The sequence below is a fragment of the Nothoprocta perdicaria genome, unplaced genomic scaffold, assembly GCF_003342845.1.
Source record: "Nothoprocta perdicaria isolate Ctin4 unplaced genomic scaffold, notPer1 scaffold_115, whole genome shotgun sequence".
Taxonomy (NCBI): Eukaryota; Metazoa; Chordata; class Aves; order Tinamiformes; family Tinamidae; genus Nothoprocta; species Nothoprocta perdicaria.
Window position 1 is genome coordinate 1677027 of NW_020454261.1, and position 22793 is coordinate 1699819.

A 22793-nucleotide genomic window follows, 5' to 3' on the forward strand; every position below is an offset into this window, starting at 1 on the left:
CTTTCTTTCTCCTGTGAATGTCAATTCTAAAATATCTTTTTTCTAAAAATTTCTAAAAATCTTTTTTAATTCTAAAATATTTTTTTCTCAAACTAAAATGAATTTTGGTACTTTTTTTTTTCACAAAAGTTGGTGCATTGTTTTCCTTACCTCCAATCCATCCATCTACTTCTCCACTAAATCAGGGCTTTCTATCCCTAAATGTGAATGCTCACCTAGTAGAGACCCTTTCTGTGCTCTTTCTTGTACTGTTGTTTACAGACCTTATCTGCAGTGCATAGTCAGAGAACGGGTGAGAAACTATCCAGGTTTGAGAAACTGTGGAATGAAGTAGAAACATGATTTGCAGCATGTTAGACCTGACCCCAAAACTGTATAAAACGTATAAAAAACCACCAACTGTGCTTAGGTTTGAGTAAGTTTTGGTTGTGAATTCTCCTCTCTGAAAATGACATTTCAGTGGAGTCAAAACTAATTCACAGGTCAGGTTCTATTTGTCATTTTTGAGGGAGGAGGGGGAGACAAGAGGAAGAGAGAGGTAATGATGGACTGTTTGATTTAAAAGTCACCTGTCTCCTTTCTTTCAGTAGCTCATTTGCCAAGGGTCTCATTGAAAATGCAGGAAATGGGGCTTCAGTTTCTTCATCTGCCTAAGGAGACCTGAGCCCACCCTAATTGCCCAGGAAGCGCCCCCCGGGTCATCGGACTTTTATCTTTCTCCCAGTAGGAGAGGAAGAGATAGGAAAACTTACTATTTTTTTTCAAAATCTCCAATAGAGGATGTTCTACTTTGTATACAATATTTAAATTTTCATTAGAGCAAAGCCCTCCCTCTCTGCTGCATAGCCTAAATACAGTGATATAGAGCTGCTCTTTCTGGCTTAATGAATATTTCAACATCCTATATACAGTCGAACATCATCAACAGAAAAAAAGCATGAAAGCATTTCCCAGCAGATTATTCCCTTGTGCAATGGCTGGAATTTCTTTCTGTAGGTTCAGACCTCTCGGTAAAAAGCAAGAACTGAACCCCAACCTTCCGCCTCCTGGCTGGACTCTGTAACCATCGAGGAAAAAACAGTAGTCCCCAGTTGTGACATATTCTGAAAATCTTATTTCCATTTACTTCATTTTCTTTAAAGAGACCAAAATAGAAATACACTGTTTTTCTCTTCTTCCTTTTTTTTTTACTTTTTTTTTTTTTTTTCCCATTTAGTCAAGAAGATCTATAAATGCTTCATATTATCTAATTGGGCCTCCGAGGCTGGTTCCCAAACTCAAAAAGTCAGTAATTTGCACCCGTYCTGACTTACTACTGCTAGAAAAACGTCAGAGGAAGATAAGATGAATTTGTGGCTGTCTCATGTGAAGCTCAAAAAACCTTTTTTGGAAAGATGATGTTAATAATTCTGGTGTTGCCTTCTGATTGTCTCTTGATAATACAAGATCAAATGTGCTCCATTTACAATATTTTTTCCCCCATTGTACTGCTAGGTATAGATACTCCACATGAAGGTTGCTGGGTTTATGAACACAGGGAGCAAACCTTTCAAATAAGAACTACTTTTGAACCCATGCTTTGCAGGATATTGATGCTGTTTTAGAAATGACTTGTTGGGTTTACTTCAAACCTAATCAGAAAAATATCTCTCCTGGCTATATACCAAAGCACCTGAATTTTCAGGCCATCAAGGGCTATACTGCTTCTCTTTTTTGATCAAAGCTGGGCTAAGAGGTTCAAAATCAGGTTTATTTTGAACAATGTCTTGCCGCTTAAAAATTCCCCCCCCTTTTTTATTTTTTTTTTTATTTTTTTTTTTTTTAATTTAGCTGCTCTACCTTTTTGTTTAGGATGAGCTGCAATTTGTGCCAAAAAAAAGCCTTGCCAGCATCAAGGCTCCTGTTTCACTGCTTTATTAGGTCTTGAGCTGCATGATTAGCCTGAGGGATAGATTCACAAATAACAGCTGCTCAGCTGGGGTGTTTCCTTAATCCAGGCCTCTCCCTTTCAGAATCAAAGGCAGACCGAGGCAGGGGAAATTATCTCTGCCCTGCAGAGCTGTGTGGAACAAGCAAGAAGGCTAGTGAGTGGGCAAGTCTCTACTGGAAAGCTTGTAGAGCCTACGATGAGGTATTTCAGTGATGGAGCTGCTCTCTGTTGGCACATTTAATTGAATTTATTTTTTTCTGCTTTGCCGTAATGAAGCCAACTAAGATCCAAACTATCTGGGTCACTGGAGCAAGTGAACCCAGAAAGTTAGTGATAACCATGGTGCAGTGCTGAGAATGTTTTTAGAGCTAATTGCTGAGCTTAATAAGGAGTGTTTATCTTCCTGCTTATGAAGTCCTGTAATGTTCTGTATTCTTCCCTTCCTCCCTCTCTGATGCTTTCCTATATATGTATTTAGTAAATTTTTCATAAGGAAATTAAAACAAAATGGAACCTGAATGTTCCCTTATTTGCACTGGGGTAAATAAACAGCAGTTCTGCTGAGATAAATTGACTAAAGCCTGAACTGATGAAATCACTCTGGAGACTGGTTTTGATAGAATCCTATTTGTATTAACTGAAAAACTGGTTARCTGAAGCTAAACTGGTATGAAATTAAAGTAAATGAAAAGAGAATGAGGCTTATTTGTTTATTGTTTTAATGCCTACTGCGTTTTTCTGATAGGTGAAAGAATACTATGCAGCCAGTGAAGTAGAATTGGATGGCAATAAAAAACATCTATTTTCTGTCTTTAATGAACCAAAGCCCTTTAATATGAAGACCGTTCATCTATGCTGGAAAGCTTTAGGATGTGTTTGAGATATATTTTGAGATGATAGGAATTACAGTGCTGTTTGCAAAAAGATTTTTAGTCTCTTTATTAGATTGAGTTTTTGAAGCCATAGGGTAAGTAGAATTGCGTTAGTGGAAGTACAGAATTAAAGAGAAGAAAAACATATCTCTGCTTCCTTGGGCTATTGGACTCATGTGGATAGGTTTTCTCCATGAGCATGAGCGTGCTTATGCATAAGTGAAGCTTAAGAGAAACTTGAGGAGCAGATGTAAGATTAATAGCTCTTGCAAGCACATACCCAATATTTTTTGTAATGTTAAAACTTCTCTCCTCTCTGAAGAAATTATTATAGATATTGGCACTGGTTTACTCCAGAGGTCTGTTTCCTGCAAGCATTCAGAGTAAAATATGCTGCTGCTAGTAACATAACTAGTGTTTTATTTCTGCTAGCCATGCAGAAGAGCACTTCAGGGAGAGGGGAGCAGGATTTTGCTTTTCCTTTGGCCTCATGGAGAGAATATCTGACAAGTTTCCAATCAATACTTCATTCCATACAGTTATAAGAGCAATGGGATTACAGAAGTGCATTTCAAAGTATGATCTGGAAGTTTACACAAGCCTAAGATAGGCCATACTTTCTAACAGCTAGAAGGGGCAGGAGTTGGATAGGAATGAGCATGAATTTCAAAACCTAGTAGCTTGTAGAGTCCATGAAGAATAAAACCTGTAGAAGTTCACAGCCCAGATGTGCATGAAACCAATCTGCCTCCTTTTTACTGATTATGCTAATTGGTTTAATGAAGGTATAGTTTATGCCTATAGAACTCTTAATATCACTGTTCTAGAGGTCAAAATCTGGCAGGTGCTGCAATTTTAGCAGCTGTCTGTAATTTTCAGTCTTTTTTTTCCTGCTGTCTTTTAGGAGGTTTTTTTTTTGTTATTGTTTGTTTTTGTTGTTTTTGTTTTGTCTTCTAGAACAAATATAGTGCCTTCCTATTTCTCTTCTGGTGCCCCATTGCTTGGGTTGTCACAGCTTGATGCTTAGTGGTAGATATGTGCGTGACTGCATGTGTACTAGTCATGCTGCTAATTGCCTCCCCTTTGCAAGAAAGAAGAGCTTTAGATAACTAAATGCYGTCTCAGAGATGCAGACATTTAAAAAGAGCTGCGGTTATTTTGTTTTTAAAATACCATAGCTCTACATGTGCTGAAATATAGAAGTGTGAAGGTGATGTCCTGGGCTCCTCCATGGCAGTAGGARTTTTGCCGTTGGTGTTAACAAGGTCCAAGACTCCTCTGAGATCTCTGAATATTTCTTGCTGAATTTAAGGTATAAATCCAGGGATACCTAATTTAAAGACATGACTTTAAATAAACATGGAGATTCAGAAGAGAAAATGATCAGCTTAAAGAATGTTTCTCTAAACACTTTTTATGACAGCTAAATAACAACAGAAACGCGACATACATGACATGCATCTCCTTCTGCCCTGCAGCCCCTGTGCTGCTAGAGCCCTGGCTCTGTCTGAGCAGATGGGCAGGGATTGCCTTCTTCAGTGAGGCTCATGCACCTAAACCTTAAGCTAAACAACACCACACAGAGCAGGCTTCTCTAAGCAGCGTATTTGTCTTTTCATTTACAGCTTACGGATACAGCAGAGCATATGGTAATGCAGATGAGCAGTCGAGGTCCAGGCTCCTGGGATGAGCATGTCTGTAGTCCTACCTCCGTGAAATCAAGTGACTCACACCCGGCATGACTCCAGTCCTGGGAGCCATCTGCTTCTGTGCTGAGGAAAACTGTGTTGGCTGCTTGGAGCTAGCTCATAGCTGGAGTAAAGCACAACCGTGAGCTCAGATGTGCAACCAAGGCAATAGTTGCTCTGAGAAACTATGTTCACAATATCACCAGACCTGCTTTGGGGTTGTAGTTTAAGGTGGCAGTTACTCGTGGCAGTATCCTAGGTGCAGGGGAACTCAGGAAGACAAACATGTTCCCACGAAATTCATATTTCCCAGCACTTCTGCCAAGTGATTAAGAGCAGAGGAAGGTTGGAAGCCACCTCAGCTTGGCCTGTTTCTCCAATAGGCTGCCATCCTGCTCAGCCAAGGAGCAACATGACAGTAAAAACATCTCAAATCTGTACTGCTACGCTCACATAGACAATTTGCAACTCAAAAAATAGTTGCTTTGATGCTTACCTTTCAAAGAAACATCTGTCTTTGAAAAATGATGTACTGTAAATTTCCTATCAAGTGAAAAAAGCTGGCACGAGCTGTCTGAAGGCTTTCACTGCCTGTGAGGATGATCTGTTAACTCAGTTTCTAAGGAGAACATCTAAGACTGTCATGGTTTTGATCTTCCACTGTTATTTCTCTGACATCTGTTTAGTCCTACTACAACATCACTCTCCTAGTATTTTTTACCTTGATGTTTAATTCCCATGCAATTTGTGGACCTTTTTTGCCTGACACTTAATGCCAGTGTTTATCCAGCCCAACACAGGTTAGGCCAATGTACCAGATCTTCTGTTGTCTGTCAACTTTCATTTGAGGACCTAATTTCCCTCACAGTGTGTGTAAGAGGATGAAAGGATCCTTAGGTCATTTCCAGAAGTGTGCATGGCCTTGTACCAGCAAGTGGCTGGTGAGGCTGGTACATGGCAATGTGACTGAATAAAGCTGTTTGGAGAAGGGCCATTGGGATGTGGATTTTTTCATGTGCTTATGTCAATGGTAGCAACTGCCCAATGTTGATAAAGGACAGAAAATGGCATTTTCAAAGTAGAATGGTGGTGTGCCTATAAATCCTATGGAATAATGGGATTTGTATGGGAGAAGTGTCTAATCCCTGTCATAACAAACAGATTTATGAATGACAGATGTGGATAAATAATGCATGCTTCCAATTCAAGATCAAGGACTAAATGAGAGCAAGAAAATACAGAAGCAGACACAGCTCTGGCTGAATTTTAAGCATCACTTAAAATCTTAGAGTTCAGCTATGGAAAAGACCTATTGAGCCATTTGCTTCTGCCTTTCCCCTTTACTTTTTTAGTATTAAATACTTATAGTTCTGTGTACATGAATAAAAGCTGAGGTGGATTTAGAACAGAGGCACAAATAACTATTAAGGATTCAGGCTTCCTCCAGAGTATTTTTAAAGCTATTTTACTATGAAGACTCAAGCACAGACAGTAAGGGCTAATTGAATTGACTGATGCGCACATCAGGCTCATCAGTTGTAATAAGACTGAAGAAACAAAAGTGAGGAATATTATATCCAAAGAAAGAAATAATGCAAAAAAAAACTCAGAATTGAATGAAGTGTGCTTGGGATTTGAGCACACATGGTAAAGTCTTATTAGAGAAGATGGTTACTTTTTAATATTAGGTCACCTACTCAGCCTTCTTGTCAATGTAGGATCCTTCTCTGAGGTATTCCTTTCTAGAGTTAACTTTCTTGTGCTTTATTAATTCTAATTTTAAGATTTCATCCCTACTGGCATAGTGTATAATTAACTCAGGGAACTCCTTGTTGCAGCTAAGTGTTCGAGCAAATTGCTTAGTAGTTTTTAGAAAGTCTGAGATGGTTTTGTTAATAGCATCTGCACCTGCACTATTGGCAGATGAAGCAGAGACTATCAATTTGGCAGTATCTGCACTCAAGACAATTTCCTTAATGGTATACTAGAGCTGGGTTATAAGGCACTTGTATCAGTGTCTGAAGCACCTCTCTGTTCACTTAGAAATGGGAAATCGGATTTTCTAACTGAGCTAATGCATGAAGTTTTCCAAAGCATCCATCAGCAAAGTATCTAAACCTCCTATGTCAGTACAGCAATAAATATGAATGCAATCATGTTAAAGGGTACACAGTGTGATTAAACTAGATGCTCGCTCAGCACAAAAGATGGCCTCAGACTGTAATCTGTCATGCTGCTGCAGCAGGAAATTATAGACAGGGACATTGGCTTTAGGTAAACTCCCCCTGGGTTTGTGTTTGTGAGTKTCTTGTTGTACCTAGCGCAAGGTGAAGGGCTATATTCATACTAGCAAATTAAATAGTGCCAGGGGACATTTCTAGGAACTAGAACGTGACCTTTTGAGCTGTTAAGCCATCAGCACAATCCATGGCACAATTTGGCTTTAAACAGTCTGGCTCTCTTCTAATGACTCCTGGACATGGATTGAGAGAAAGCCCCAGGAGGGGTTGTTGCCATCCTTGTACCCAGCGTCCCATATGATGGGTCTCTTTCTACCTTGTTGTCTTGTCTTAGAGCTTTCTGACCTTACTCACATGCCTCACCCAAGCGCCATAAGCTCCTTTCTTCATCACCCTCTGATGTGAGGACTTCAGAAGTCTTAAACCTTTTGTCCGTGTGATTGCTCATAGCAGAAAATGATTGCTGTTCCTTCATGCTGCCTTACATGGCCTTCCCTGAACTGCATCCTTTCCAAAAAGGCCTATAAATGCCAGTCTCGATAAAGGAAGACTGCAACCTGATAGCTAACTCTCCCCAAACAATTCGTTAAGAAATATATAGGAGGTGTATGCATCTTTAATGCATATGCATGTAGATGTGTATATATGCCTACATCTACATATATACACATATATACATTTATGTAAACGGGAAGGTAAATGTAAGTCAAAAATGCAGAACTAACAAAACTTTAGGTGTTTCCGTGACCCCATTTACCATAGCAGCTGAAGTCCTGATAAATTTTGTGGTATTATCCTAATAATGCCTCTGCAACAAAGGGAGAGGAAACAGCAGGGAGAAAGATGAGTTGGTGGAGGGACTGGGATGAGATCCAGATTGCTTGAAGCTGGTCCTGGGCCTATTTACTAGCCCACTGTGCGTGGTGTATTCTTGACCCACATACTCTCGGGTGCTGTAAAGGAATGAGCAATATTAATAAAAAAGCCATGCATCCAAAAGATAATCTTTCACAGTTCATTCTGAAGGGTTATATCTGAAGTTTCTATTTAATAAAAAGCCTTAAACCTAATGTCATGTAGACTGATGTGTAGGACCAGGAAAAACAGTTACTGCTCAAGTGATTTAGGGTTAGTAACCCAGACCACCTACACATTATTGGACTGAAAAATGTCCAAGTTCAGTTTTCAAAATGATTCTCTGAGTGTAGCCTGCATGCCATATGTCTGCAAATGTTGCCTTCTACAGTACGTACAAGGAAATCCAACAGCCTTGGAAAGCTCGTATTTCATTTGATGCTGCTGCTGTGTTTATAAGAAACAGAAGAAAAATAATGATCTGGTGGCAGAATATGATTTATAGTGTTGTGCGTAGGAGTGGGATGAAATCCCTGCCTTCTGGCAGGCAGCCTCCTGTCCTGCATCTTCCCATTCGATTTCAACTCGGCAACAAACATCTAAAAGGAACACAGCTTATTGAGTTTTCCTTTTAGGAAAGGTTAGGAACCAGCCAGACATCTACAAATTATTTTTGACCAAGTAATCTACAAGCAGACAGAAGCATTTCCGTTAGCCCTTTACATTGCATTTTACTTCTAACTGCATTTCAGTTTTGATTCCGGATGTAATTGCTGAATTTCTGCAGAGCTGGCAGAGATGCAAAGCAAACCAATGTCCTGGACTGGAGGTTTCACGTGTGATGGTGCCCCCGTCACATCCAGAAAATGAGCAAATATGGGAAATTTGAGTGGTAAATAGTGCTTTATGAATCCCTCAAACACTAAGACACACTAAGAGGTGCACTTGAAGTCGGAAACTGAGGCCAGCTTATACCAGCTGTGATAAAAAAACATGAAATCCCCCAGCAGACAGGTTAAGCATCCTCACTAGAGAGATTAGAATCATAGTTTTATCTGAGATTTTCCTATGGGAGAGGTGTGAGGAAAATAATGTTTACACTCATAACTCAAATCTTGTTGACAATAGAATAATACTGGTTAAATTGTTCCAGTCAGAAGAACAAATCACTCATAAGACTGTTTCTTTTTTGAACCTTAAGTAAAATGTAAGGTCCAGTGACTAGTCCAGCATCTTTGATGTCCAGAGGATTTAACTATCCAAGACAATTGGAATCCGTCTGTTTTCAAGTGACTTCCATGGGGGTTAAATACATTTTATTTTATTTTATTTTATTTTATTTTATTTTATTTTATTTTATTTTATTTTATTTTATTTTATTTTATTTTATTTTNATTTTATTTTATTTTATTTTATTTTATTTTATTTTATTTTATTTTATTTTATTTTATTTTATTTTATTTTATTTTATTTTATTTTATTTTATTTTGTTTTATGTTATGTTATGTTATGTTATGTTATGTTATGTTATGTTTTTTTTTTATTTGTTTTTACATCTGGCTGAAGTGATATATAAAAATGAGGCATCAGTTCTGAAAAATTTCAGCTTCAAAATTGTCATTTTTTTCCCCAGACTAAATAGCATGCAAGTATGTTTTGGCAAAACTTTGTCATAAAACTAAACCCAAGGATAACTCTGAGTTTGATTTTTTTTATGACTTTCCAGCACTGAGGTAGCTTTGGAAAGAGAATAGGGTCTGGTCTTGTTTCTAAATCTGTCACAGGACAGAGGGCACTTGATGTACATGTGAATTATTTTTAGGGAATATAAAAGAAAWTAGCTAGACAAATGGCTGCTGTGCAGCGGTGTGTGCCAAAGGATCTTTTCCAAGAATTTGCCAAGTCTACAGGATGTTGACATATTTTGATGACTGGGAGTCCCAGTTACAGAAAGGTGAGCATCTCTGTGAAATTCTTATTCAAGCCTTAAATAAGTAGCTCATGTGACCAACCACCAACCAATGAATAGGACAAATCTGGAGCCTTAACTGAATGATCTTTTTCTGTGAGCTTTAGCAGAGTCATTCTTTTCTCAGAATCTGAGTATGGACAATTAACTTTTGCAATCAGCTCTCCACATGTGCCCAGGATTCATGAAGCCCTGTGCGGTATTATCCAAATAAATAAATWAAGATCAAACCTAAATGATATTTATCTTTGAAATCAGTGTAGCAACCTTAAGCCCAAATATATATAGGATGCATGAGGCCCTCCTTCTTGGAGAGTCACCCTACAGGCAGACCTCATCCTGGTCCCTGCTGCAAGAGCCTGGCTTGCAGAGCAGAGAGGGTCTGTTTGCCTGCTAAACAGCCTCTCTCTTCCCATCTGTAGTTCAAACCCAGAGAAAATGGACAGTGATACCATCATCTATTTGTAATAGCCTCTGTTGGCTGATCCCTAGTAGACAACTTTCTAAATCACAAATGCTGTTGTTTTCAGTGCTATGAGCCGTATGAGYGAAGATGCAAACAGCTTGAAAGCTGAATTGCTCTTTTCCTGCACAGAGCTGTTCYCGTCAGGTCAGAGCGAGGGTATGTTGGCTTGGGCAGGATGGTCAACCTGAAGTGCCCTAAGAAGCAGTTAGTTCACAGAAAAAAACTTGTGCAGGACTGAATGGTGCAAAGTATCAGAAGGCGTTTGCACAAGTATTTCTGTTTCCACTCATCCAATAACTCCTTGAATGGAAATGCTCGCACATGAAAACAAGCAAGAAAAATGAGCAAAACAAAAATAACAAATGAATGTTCAAGATTTTTTAAAAATTATTTGGATATGGAAACCATTGTGGCAATATTGCAAATAGTCTGTGATTTTTTTTTGTTTTTACTTGGATAGGTTTGTATTTTGTTTCCCAAATAACATGCGCTTTGATTGATGAGGGTGAGAAACCCGCTCCGAGCACAAGTGCTGATGGAGAGCACAAGTTCACAGCTCCCTATGTGTCTGTGGCCCAATTTTCCTCCTCAATGTTTATACCTACATTYTGGGGCATCAGGGAAGTCCTTAGTTACTAGCACAGACTCATGTTTAAACAGTCACATGACCARGAATTGCTGCTAATCTGAAGTCTGACAGGTTCGTTTTTTAGCATTTAGAAGGCAGCTTTAGTAAACATGGGAGAGGATTTTTAAGAAGTAATTTTCATGCTTGCGGATGAGCAGTAATTGATACCTACTGGCCTTGGCATGTTGAATATTTCTGGGGGGGACCTTGAATAGTTGAAAAAGACAGAACACTGACTAAAAACATAGTTCAAAAAAAATGATGTCACCAGTAAAATGACAGGGTCTGATTAGTTGATTCAATGGTTAAGCTGACAGGTTTTTTAATGAACTCAGATAATGACCAAGAACAGCCTGAAAGCAGAAAAAAATAAGAAGAAGAAGAAGGAAAAAAAGGACTTAATGAAATTTTCCTGCTGCTGCCTGAAGGCCTCTCATCTTTTTAGTTTAATGCCAGAGCTTGCTGCCCTTGGAACATTCCTACATTACCCACCAGCATYGCTGGAGCTAAGGTCATGCCTGCATTTCCATTTTAAATCCCTTGCTCTTTCTCTCTTTTCTCTCTCCCATTCTCTCTTGCTTGCTCTTTTTTTTTTCTTCTTCTTCTTTTTATTTTTATTTTTTTTCCCCTCCAGAGTTTTATAAGTCAGCTGTAAAAAATTGCTTCTGGCTGAAACTTGGCAGCAAAAGGCTGAATTCAGGCCAGGAATGATCTCCCCCTGCTCCAGATTTTCAGAACCTTTTCTTTTGGTCAGATTTAAACCACAAAAGTGCAGCGCGGAGAGGGAGGCAATGCCAGGCGTTTGGCAAGGACACTGCCTGGCTCCCCCTTTCCCAGCGCTTCAGTGGTGCTTTATTTTTCCAGCTGAAATAAGAGTGATTTCTGCATAAAGTGGCAGGGATATTTTCGTGCGTGTATTTGTGTTTAAAAGGAAAATGGCTGAGTCACTTCTGCTTGAAAATGAATTTGCTGTGTGAGCTGCATACTTGCTTTCTGATTTTCCTTCATTTTCCAAAGGGCCAGCTTTTAAAACGAAGGTCCAAAACAACACCATTCTTTTGGGGTCAGCAAAATATGTGTGCTTTCAGCATACTTCTGCATTGCAGGAGCAGAACAGCAACAAAATGATACTGATACCACTGGAAATATAGTATAGAACTGAGAATATTTTGGATGTTCCTTGCATTATGGGAAATCTGCACCAACAGCAGGAAAGAAGGGGGCATTTGCTGGTGGTGCTCACAGTTGGAGAGGTAATGCCAGTGATGAAGAATAAATCAGAGCCCTGTGAGTACTAGCGAAATCAGTGATTCCACCATGCTCTATCTTGCTGCATCTGGGGCTTTGCTTTCTTGATGCTGYTTACAAAGATCTGCCCTCTTTGTGCTGTTGGAGAGGACAGCCCTGCATCTCACACTGCATTCCTGCTCTGCCCTGCGAATCATCCCTGTGGAAAAAAATAGTATGTGGTCAACTAATTAAAGACCTTATCATAAAGTAGATACAATGGGACCAATTATGGCTGCCCTGGCAACCTTAATTCTGGTGTTTCCAAACATTAGCATTTGGAAAGTCTTCTCTTCAACTTTTGGGCATTTGTTGGTTTGTGTCTGTGCATCATCACACCACCATCCTTCTCCTAACCATCGCCTTGTCTTCTGTAACCTCTTCGTTTCTCCTTACTCTTAACTCTCAGATTCCMACAGTGCTTGTGGCTATACTGCTCTCCTCTGTGGCAGTGGACATGGGGCGTTGTGTAGTTCTCCTTTCCAGTATTTGGAACCACAAAAATTTTGGGTGGAACCAGAGAAAATAATTTGGACAGCATCTGCAGGCCAGAGCATGGCCTATGAGGAGGGAATGGTTGTTGAGCTCAGCTCTCTGACCCAGCAAGCCTGAAAGAAATGTGTGCCAAAGGACATTTTTTTTCAGATTCTTGGGATTTTTTTTTTTCTAGAGAGTAGCAGATGTCACATTCGTGCTATCATATAGAGCTCTGAGGCACATTTAAAGTCTGCACTTCTTGATTTGAGGGATGCCATATTTATTCTGGTTACCCTGGTTTATAATAGCCCATTAAAAAAGATCTTTTTAAAAGTTGCCTTTGTATTCATTTCCACCTCTGAAGGAAGTTAGTCCCCTTTTCACATACCATTAACCTATTCTTCTGGTTCAACGGGTTCATGTGGGTTTAATTCACATAACTCAGTTTGAAAACTGAGATGTTAATGGATTATYTACCACAGTCCTGTTCTGTAAGCTCAGAGAAAAAAAAAATCCATGTCTCAGTGCTACCTCCTACTTGCAGAATCACTCCATATTATAGTAAAGATCTCATCAGCTGTCATATAACTTTTCCAACAAGCAGCTGTTGAAGACATGAGAATTCATCCAACTGAAGTTTATTGCACTTAAACAATATACCTGTGCTAGGATCATGACCATCTGAAGAGCTTTCTCTACAGAAGATGGATATATTTCTAGAAAGAGATTTGATTTGCCTCCAAGGGAGAGCTCTGTTGTCCTCTTTACTGGTTATAGTGAGCAGGCTCAGGTACATGTGCAGAGTTTGCAGACACTTTCTGCCCAGCTCATGCTATTGGACACAGAAGGGGAAGGCATCCTGAGAGCAAGCTATAAGCAAGCTGGCTCCTAGCTTCAAAGCTTGTAAGGAGTCATCCCTACAGACTGAAGTTGTGTAAAGCTTGAGTTGCATTAGTTTTGCCTCCCACTACACATTGCAAATGTCTCCATTTTGAGAAGCAGGTCTACCGCAATCAAGTCCTCAACAAAAATTTTGAGTCAAAAAAAAAAAAAAAAAAGGATAGACTTAAAAGCAAGGAGATATTGAAAAAAAAAGAAAAGAAAGATATGAGAGAGAGGGCTGGATTCTTCTGGGTTTCATTTTGGTTTCTGTGGCTTTGGATTTGACTAAGATTCTTGTTTTCCTAACCTTGTTCTGTAGCAATGAAGTCTGGAAACTTACTTTGTTTCAAGAGAGAACTAAGATTCTTGTGCAACGCGTTTGTCCAGGAGCTGGATCTTTAAGAAGAAGATGAAATAATATGAGATGTAATAAAAAAAAACCCTGAATTTGGCAGTAYTGCAGGAGGTAGATGGTAGGCTTTGGATCCATGAGAGCAGCAGTGATTACTGTAGGATACAGTGTCTGGCTAAGCTTGAGCGCTCCTGCTTATACTGAGCTGAGCTATGTGTATTGTTCCAGACTGTGTCTGTAGAAATGTTAAATTCCCTCCTTTTAGATGTATTTAAAACACTGTTTTTTTATTTTTCATAACCCTTCCAGAAATCCCAGCATTTTGTTTTTGATTATTTAAAGACTCAAATTTGTCACTAAATCATTGCTCCCCTACATATGGAACCCAGAACTATTCCCTCTCCCTAACTAATTGACRTTGGCATCGTATTTACTGTATGTGTTTTTAAAATCCCGTGAACCTTTCTTTTTCCAATAGGAGTGGCCAAATCAGTTATCCTCACTCAGCTCATGTGTCCTTTGTGGGTGGAAATTTACAGCTCCTGAAGCAGAGCAGAGAGGAGAAATGGAGAGGGACAGGATGGGGATGCAGCTGGGAGATCACATCTCAGCAGGAACTGCTCCAAGCAGTGATCCTGTTCACAGTGATGCAAAACCAGAGAACCAACCACTGTCCCCAAACAGGATGGCCCGTCCTTGATCCCTGTGCCACGGTGGAACAGATCTCCTGGGGGGAAAGAGAATAAAATAAGCAAAAAAAAGTAGTAGCTTAAGATGATTTAATCTTCCCATCAGGGCTGAGTCTGGCAGGGCAGGTAGTGCAACAGTTCTCAGTAACTGACTGGTTTCGTTCACCTCTTCAGTGCAGTTCATCTCTGTAAACATCCCTTCTCAAGCAGGAATTGGTAGAGAGCACTCTAAACATGCTCCATCTGGCGCCAAGGCCCTATTTTTTTACTGGATAGTGCAGCTTTTTTGTATATTTTGAACAATCCTGCATGGGCAATTGGTGATCCTTCGGGGAAAAAGAAATTGCACTGTGCCGAAGCCCCAGAGAAATCTCTTCATGAACATTAGGATTTAATTGTGGAAGGCAGAAGAGGGAAAAAGGCAAAAAAAACAAGTAATGTATCATTATGACTCATATTGCCTTAGAGGGTTATTTTTTTTTCAGAGGGAGCTATGTGTATGGTTATTAAGTTATCATTTTGTTATTAAATTTGGACTGATTTTTATGGTAAATTAGGGCTCTAAAGCTTTCCTGCCTAGTACTAATGAGAAGTGTGTAAAAGGTGTGAAATACATTCATTAAGGAAGCTAGAATGTTTAAACTAACTTAGAAGTAATTTTTCAGACATACGTTAAACCTAAAAATAGATGAAACTCTGGGGAACTACAGGAAAAAAAAAAAAAAGGGCATCTCATTACCAAAAATGCAAAGGATCCTTCCTGGAGGAAAAAATAAAAAGAAAAAAAAAAAAAGAAAAAAGATTTTTTTACATTTATATTTTGCATTTACAGAGAAAAAAAAAAGTCATCTGAAAATTAAGAATACTTAAATCTGGAAATTTTATTTTGGCCTAGATCTTCACAAAGCACTTTGTAGTGTCAGCACTGTTTGCCATGGCTGCCTTGCTGCTGATTTGCTGATTTTAAAGCAAACTTTTCTCTCTCTCAATGAGTCTCATTTTGTGTTCAAGACTGTTACTGCCCAGCATGCATTTCCTAGTCACTGGTCTCTGCTCTGATGCTTAGACTGTAAATAAAGTGAGCAATGGGACTGTCTTTCATTATATGTTTTACAGACTCTAGCACCATKTATCTCCAGAAAACCTAGTGGCCAGAAAACAATGCTTTCAAATTCCTTGMTGGTGGCCCAGTTTGGAGTTCAGTTTTTGTCTTGGGACTCTGTTTCTTGTTGCAGATCCAACTTCTTAGACTATCTTACAGCTTCCCCGGAGTTCTGCAGGCTCAGTGATGAGTGTTACAGGAAAATGGRCATGGGAGATGGGAAACAAAGCTATGATAGAGTCTGGAGAAGCTGTACAAAAAGGGGGGTAGAAAGGGGGTGGACATGATAAATTTTCCTCCTGAGACAAGATATTCATCTCCGTCCTGCTCCCTGCATAGGAGAGCTACCACCTGAGCATTTCCCAGCTCTGTCTTGGGCTGCCAGCCTGGCTTTTTGAACATCCTCAGCAGTGGTGCACCATGTTTATGTTGCCCAAGGCTCAAGCTGGTCCCACCACTTCTGTAATTAAACCTCAGCCTTCTGTTGGGGAACTCCTGTTATAGAAATGAGTAATAACAGTAATATGATATTAGCAATAATAGCAGTGGTCGTACTACTGCTAATAATTGCCATAGTAATAAYAATAATTTATCTCTGTTTCCCCAGAGAATATCCATCATCTGGTGAATGTGAATGAATTCTCACTATGCTGCCTGCTGGGCTCCTTTCTGTATAGCGTCTTCCTAATAAATCTGTGTGCCCAGCCTTATTTGTCACGCTGTCAAGCAAAGACGGCACCAGTGTTAATATCAAGGTTAAAAGTAAAGAAAGGGCCATTACCACAATTATCATTCCAGGCACGTGGTGTAATTGTGCTACTGGCTGCCGGCCACAGGGCTCTTGTGGCAACACACACTGCTCTCCTCCAGCAGTCCCCAAAGCACTGCTTTCCTATGGGCTGGGAAGGTCAGAAAAATCAATTAGCAATATGGGATGCTAATGAAAGCCCAGTCCAAATGTGACTTCAGAAACACTTTTTTTTTGTTTGTTTTTTCTTTCAGATTAATGTGTCTTTAAAAAACAAATGGACAACTGTATCGTTTTTCAGAACTGCTTGTGTTTGCAGCTCCCACAAGAAAAAAGTCTGTGTTCTGGCTCTATAAAGCAACATTGTTCTGCAGCTCCCATACAATAGCGCTTTGGGACCACTGAACTTGGCCTTCTCCAAGCAAAATCCCCAAACTGTAGCCTAGCTCCATTCTAATGGTGTTGAGGAAGCCAACAGACCAGCCACGTCAGCCGAAGCTAAAGGCAGAAATAAGGGGTGATTGCAGCAATCGTCCATGCCATGTGTTGTGATAGGAAGATCTAACAATATTGCCAAACCCCAGGATGGAGTAAGTAAGTGAGCCTACATGGTTTAGGTTCTATAGTTAAACCAGGATAAATCCAGATTGCAAAGGTTTATTGCCTATATAGTCTTACTTTGGGCAAGTCACCTGTCTCTTAGCAAGCTCTAACAGCACTATCTGACAGGGAGATAGTAAAGTTTAATGAGGCACTTCACTGTCCTACAGGTAGCGATGTCAGAGCTGGTAGTGTCATTATAACCATTGCCCTCTGGCTCATCTGTCTTCAGATGGTTTAATCAAAATTGTATCTCTGAATACTTTCTGAAATATATATTTTATTTCTCTCACACAGAAATGCACAAAGTAAGATGTAATCATGCTGCCCACTTGTTCTATTTAAATCATATATTTTTGCTAAATACTTACACTCTTTTTCTCAGTGTTTCATTTTCTCACTATAAGGGAAATCATTTAGAACTGTGAAAGCTACTCAGATTTTCCCCGGGCTCATCACTGAGTTTTCCTACCTAACCTAACCACTCAATTAGGATTTTGGTCTTCATTAGGTGTTTTATATTTTAATGTAATGAGCTGTAACAAAACCACACAAACAAAGTGACAAGGACTGACAGATTGTTTAAGAAACTGATGCTACATTTTACAGACTAGCATCACGTTAGGTAGGCAAATCACATCCGCTCCAGGGACATTCATTGCACCTGCAGAACATGTTCTATAAATCAGCCTGGAAAAGCTGCCATCCAACTGATGGACTTCTTTTGTCTGATCCTCTACAAAGACAACGGTAAAAAATCAGACCAATTCTTTCTGTGATTTGTTGAAAGTGGTGGGAATATGACCAACCTTGGACCACAAAATCTCCATCACAACCTTTCAGAGACACTCCTGCAGTGGGTGGTGGCTGAAGACACCCACATAAGAGGGAGCCTGGGATTCAAATGCAGAATCACAAGCCACACGAGGATTAATACTTCTGTACTGGAAAAGAATAAAGGGTATCAAAAGCTTGTGCGCTGGTTTGGAGTTTGATTTTATTTTTGTTCCTTCAGTTTGGGTTTTGGGGTGTGGAGAGTGTCAAAGAGAGGGAGGTTCATGTCTAGAAAGCATCTGTCTTCGGATGAATCCTACCTTCCTCCCCCACGTCGCTGCAGGGGAAGGGCATATTAAGCAGCTTGGCTAAAGCCAGCTAGCAGGGTAATTCTGCAATCTCCAGTGGGAGGAGTGTGCCCTTGAGTATTCAGCCTTTGAATGTTATTCCAAGTGAAAATAAATTCACTGAGAACTTGGCAAGGCCTAGAAGAAGCTTGGTTTGGGAAACATTTTATAAGAAGATCATTCACAATTATTGCACAACAACTACTACGTAGAATTATGTAGTGGTTTAAAGTATAGTCTCTCCTTGGAAGGTTCATTTTTCATAAACATTCTTTCTCCTTTACTTTATTATTATTATTCTTCATTCTTTATTATTATTATCTTTACCAARGTAAAAAAAAAGGAAATAGCTCCACACATCTTTGAATCATTTGGTCATCATTGTTCAAATAGATGTACTCAAAAATCTCAGTGCTTTCTTCTGTCTCAAAGACTGGAGTATGATCATTAGGAATGTAGGATATCGTTGTAATGTAGGCCAACTCTGATGAACTTGTTATAAATGACTTTTTCCCGACTGAGGAGTGATGAAAACTTGTCTATGATAGTTAATTATTTTAACAACATTTGAAGTTAAACTTTTTATCCTTGCCAGTCATACATGGACTAGGAAAAKAAATGCAGCCAGAAAGGAACACGTGAAAGAATTATCCTGTTTGTACCCACTAGGGTACATATCTTCTCTATTTTCTGGCTTCAGTAGTGTAATTCGGTTTTGGTCAGTCCAGTAAAACAATCATTCCTTCAACTATAGTGGAGAGCAATTTGCTGATTATCTTTTTCCAAGATGCATTGAATACTGTGTATCCTGTTCCATTTCCTGACAGATATTCACATGCAATTAGATACAGTGGGAATGTAATGTGAAATGAGGATTTTGTTCTGAAACATGGCACTGCGCCCATGCTCTTCCACATCTCCTTGAACAAAGAGCAAGTGCCAAAATGAAAGGCATGTTTAATGGCAAAGGTGATTCAAGTTTAGGCCAAAAATAATTCCAGACAACTCAATTCTGATTTTTTTTTTTCATTTTGTGGGATAATGGAAACATTTTTTTCAGTCTTTTACAGGGGAGTTCTAACAGCAAAACCTCTTGCAAACTATTGAAATGTCAGCTACTGTTGTGTACAAAATCCTCTATATCACAGTGGAATTTGGAAAAGAAAGCCAACAAAGCAGTCAGATTTACTGTGTACTGGAGTTTTCCAGAAACTTTACTTTTGTCTTCAAAATAAAAACACTGTGAGAAAGTTCTCTTTCCGTAAAATTTTTGTGCTGCTTCCAGAAAACAGAACTAACACATAATAAAGCATATTTACTAATAATTGATTTTGTAAAATTGCAATTCTAAGAAGATAGTTCAGTTAGCTTAAGCCTGAAGTTAAGAAAATGTGGATTAAATGTAGGGTGTCGAATGGAAGTCACAGAAAAAAACATATTTTTTACATCTGAAGAATCTTTCACAAAATCATTCTTGCATCCTGTTAGGAGACACCATCAGACCTTGTCTTTTCTCTCTTTTCTTGTTACGTAGAATCTAAGTCCAGTTTTTGTAAGTTGCTTCTGAAGCAAAGTCATGATTCCTTGCTCATAATGATTTTTTTTTCCTTTTTGTTTTTAAATCATGTGTTCAATAGAAATGAAACCTGAAGTCATGTACTGGTTCTTCAATAGGATTTTTTGGGTGAATATTTGCATCTGAATATATTTCAAAGACAGAACACTTTTGGAGACAAAGTTGTGACATAGGCAGGCTCAGGGCCTTCAAAATCCTGTGCAAGGTTTTGAATTAGATGAGGCATTACCAAGGTGGGTTCACGAAACAAGGTAACAAACCAATTTTGTTGTCCCAAGAGAGGTCCTATTGCAGATATGTGACCTTGATCTCACTTCAACAGAAAACTCAAGCCCAGAAAAAAAAAAAAAAAATCAGTTTTTTTCTTCTTTGGAATGGAAAGGTGAAGCCTTCTGTCTACCTGAAGATATTTTAATTGCTATTTAATTTTACTGAGATACAAGAAAAGAAAGAACAGCAATAGTTTGCACCATCTTGATTGCAGAAAAATAGGGAGCAAAAAGACTGGGAACCATAACGGGAACTCCAGCCAGCAGACTTTGAAGCCTTGCAGGCTTCTGGGGAAAGAGCCAAGCAAAGATGGACAACCAAGAAGAAATACTAACCAAACTAGGCCTGAATGGAGGGCATAGAGACAATGAAAATACCTGGTTTGTATGATGGAACTGGCTTATCTTGGGCCAGCTCTGTCTGGGGCAGAGCTAATGCTCATCTTTCTGCTTCTCTATGAGGCTCACTGTCAAAACGTCTCAGCAGGAAGACCTATGAAAAAGCTTTATAAATAAGAATACATGAAAGAAAGATATAAATCTATTCACAAAATCGAATAGCGAGCATGAAACAAAAATTCATTAAAAATGTATGACTAGAGTAATAAGATTGGCTTTGTTTTGGCAGTGGCAGCCTGCAGAAAAGAAAAAAGAGGGAGAGAATCATATTACGGAGATGAAAAAGAAGGAAGGCAGAAAAGCAGATTAAATAGAAAGCTATACAGTTTAGTTTTAAGGATTATCATCAAGAGTTATATCAACTGAGAATGTTAAAGATGAGGAATGGCAAAAAGGGCAGTCAGATGATGCAGATTTAGTTAGGGAGAGAGAGATACACAGGCACAGAAACTGCACATCACAGAACAGAGAGCAAGGAAGGCAACACAAAGCGTGTGAAATCTGCTGACTCCTGAGGAATCAGAGACTGGATCTTCTTGCCAAGAGGACAGAGCCCAGAGAGGAGAGATGTGAACAGCTATTTGGAAACTCGATTGCAGCATTAATCTCACACTCTTCCGTATAACCCTGCAGAGAAACGTTTCCCAATTTTTTGAGAGCTGAGGCCCCCTTCAGGGGGATGCAGCGACACACATTCCCATCTCATAGTGCTGCCAGGTGTTGTGCCAGATGTTTTCCTGTTGGCACCTACCTTTAACTACCCTTTCCTTCCTGTTTCCTTCCTCCTAAAGAGAAGGGTTGGCGATTTCTACAATGTGATATTTCCTCTGCCTTATTTATTTATTTATTTATTTATTTATTTATTCATTTATTTTTAGAATAAATCATTATTTTTTAAGAAAAAAATAATGAAAAAAAATAATAAAAATAAATCATTGTATTTCCTAGGTGGGAAGGACCTTAAGATCCTTTGGCCTGACATCACGCATACGAAAGGCCATAAACCACATCCATTTTTGTCTTAAGCACATCATATTTCTAATTGCATTTCCCCTTAGCTGTACTCCCAGGCTTTCTGGCTCACTCCTGTTTTCTTCTGTCCTTATGATACCAAATTGGGTGGAGTGGCCAACATTCCAGAGGGCTGTGCTGCAATTCAGAGAGACCTGGACAGGTTGGAGAGTTGGGCCGAGATGAACCTCATGAGGTTCWATAAGGACAAGTGCAGGGTCCTGCACCTGGGGAGGAATAACCCTAGGCATCAATAGAGAACAGGGATTGACCTGCTGGAGAGCAGTTCTGCAGAGAGAGAACTGGGAGTCCTGGTTGACACYAAGTTAACCATGAGTSAGCAGTGTGCCCTCGTGGCCAAGAAGGCCAATGGGATCCTGGCCTGAATCAGGAGGAGTGTTGCCAGCAGGTCGAGGGGGGTGATTCTGCCCCTCTACTCAGCTCTGGTGAGGCTGCACCTGGAGTACTRTGTTCAGTTCTGGGYWCCCCAGTATAAGAGGGACGTGGAGCTTCTAGAGAGGGTCCAGCGTRGAGCGTCAAAGATAAATAAGGGAGTGGAGTATCCCYCATATGATGAAAGACTAAGCCAGMTGGGCCTGTTTAGCCTAGCAAAGAGAAGACTGGGAGATCTGATCAATATGTATAAGTATCTGAGGGGAGAAAGTAGGGAGGAAGGGGCCAAATTCTTCTCAGTGATGGCCAAGGTTAGAACAAACAGCAATGGGTATAACTTGAAATACAGAATGTTCCATCCTTCATCCACAGAAGTTCCATCCGCATGTGAAGAAGATTTTATTTAATGTGAGGGTGACAGCCCAGACAAGCAGGCCAGAGAGGTTGTGGAGTCTCCTTCTCTAGAGATCTTTCAAACYCGCCTAGATGCCACCCTGTGCTACACGCTCTAGAAGTCCCTCCTTGGTGTTCTAGATGATTTCTAGAGGTCCCTTCCAATCACAGAAACCATTCWGTGATTCTGTGATTCTATCAGCACAGTATAGCAGGCAGATTGATTTTTACATGGCACAAAATCATCTCAGAAGGAACTGGCCTATAAGTTTGGATTATAGCTGCTGCAGAAAAAGTGCCAGTTGTTGACTTCTGGAGCCTTTCTTCAGCTGAAATCACTATTGGTTTGTCATGTTCTTGAGTTTTAATTAATCACAAGACCAGCACACAACCTCTCTGTAGGATTTAAAGCTTCCTCTTGGATTGCTCTCAGTTCTATTTCTTTCCCTAAAGAGCACAGACCAAAGCAGCCTCTGGGCTGCCTTCCTCATTCCCAAATATGGGGCACCCTAGGGCAAATTAACCATGGGAACATGAAAGGCTGAAGCGTCCAAGAAATCTTGATGATGGACAAAACCTCCACTCTCTTGAGTAAGCTTGAGATGAGGCCAAGGAGGCCAGRGCACTGCCTGCCATTGTGTGTACCAGTAGGTCTGATATGTGACCGCATGGTACTAAGTGGTTGGAGAAAATATTGGTATCTGTCCTCCTCTTCCTTCCTTCCATAGACAGCAGTCTATGTAGTAGTGCCCTATGCAGCAGTGCGCTTTTTGCTGCATTCTGCTTTGTGTCCTCTGCCTTTCTGGATTTTGCCAGAGTGGAAGAGAAATATTTTCTGAATTAAGC

The 22793-nt window shown here is 39.7% G+C and overlaps 1 long non-coding RNA gene across 1 annotated transcript; it reads left to right on the forward strand.

Moving 5' to 3' along the window:
* The first annotated feature begins 2099 nt into the window (after positions 1-2099).
* Positions 2100-5782, forward strand: LOC112959417. The gene is made up of 2 exons (XR_003251612.1): positions 2100-2131; positions 4428-5782. It is a non-coding gene; the product is annotated as an uncharacterized LOC112959417 (long non-coding RNA).
* The last annotated feature ends 17011 nt before the right edge of the window (positions 5783-22793 follow it).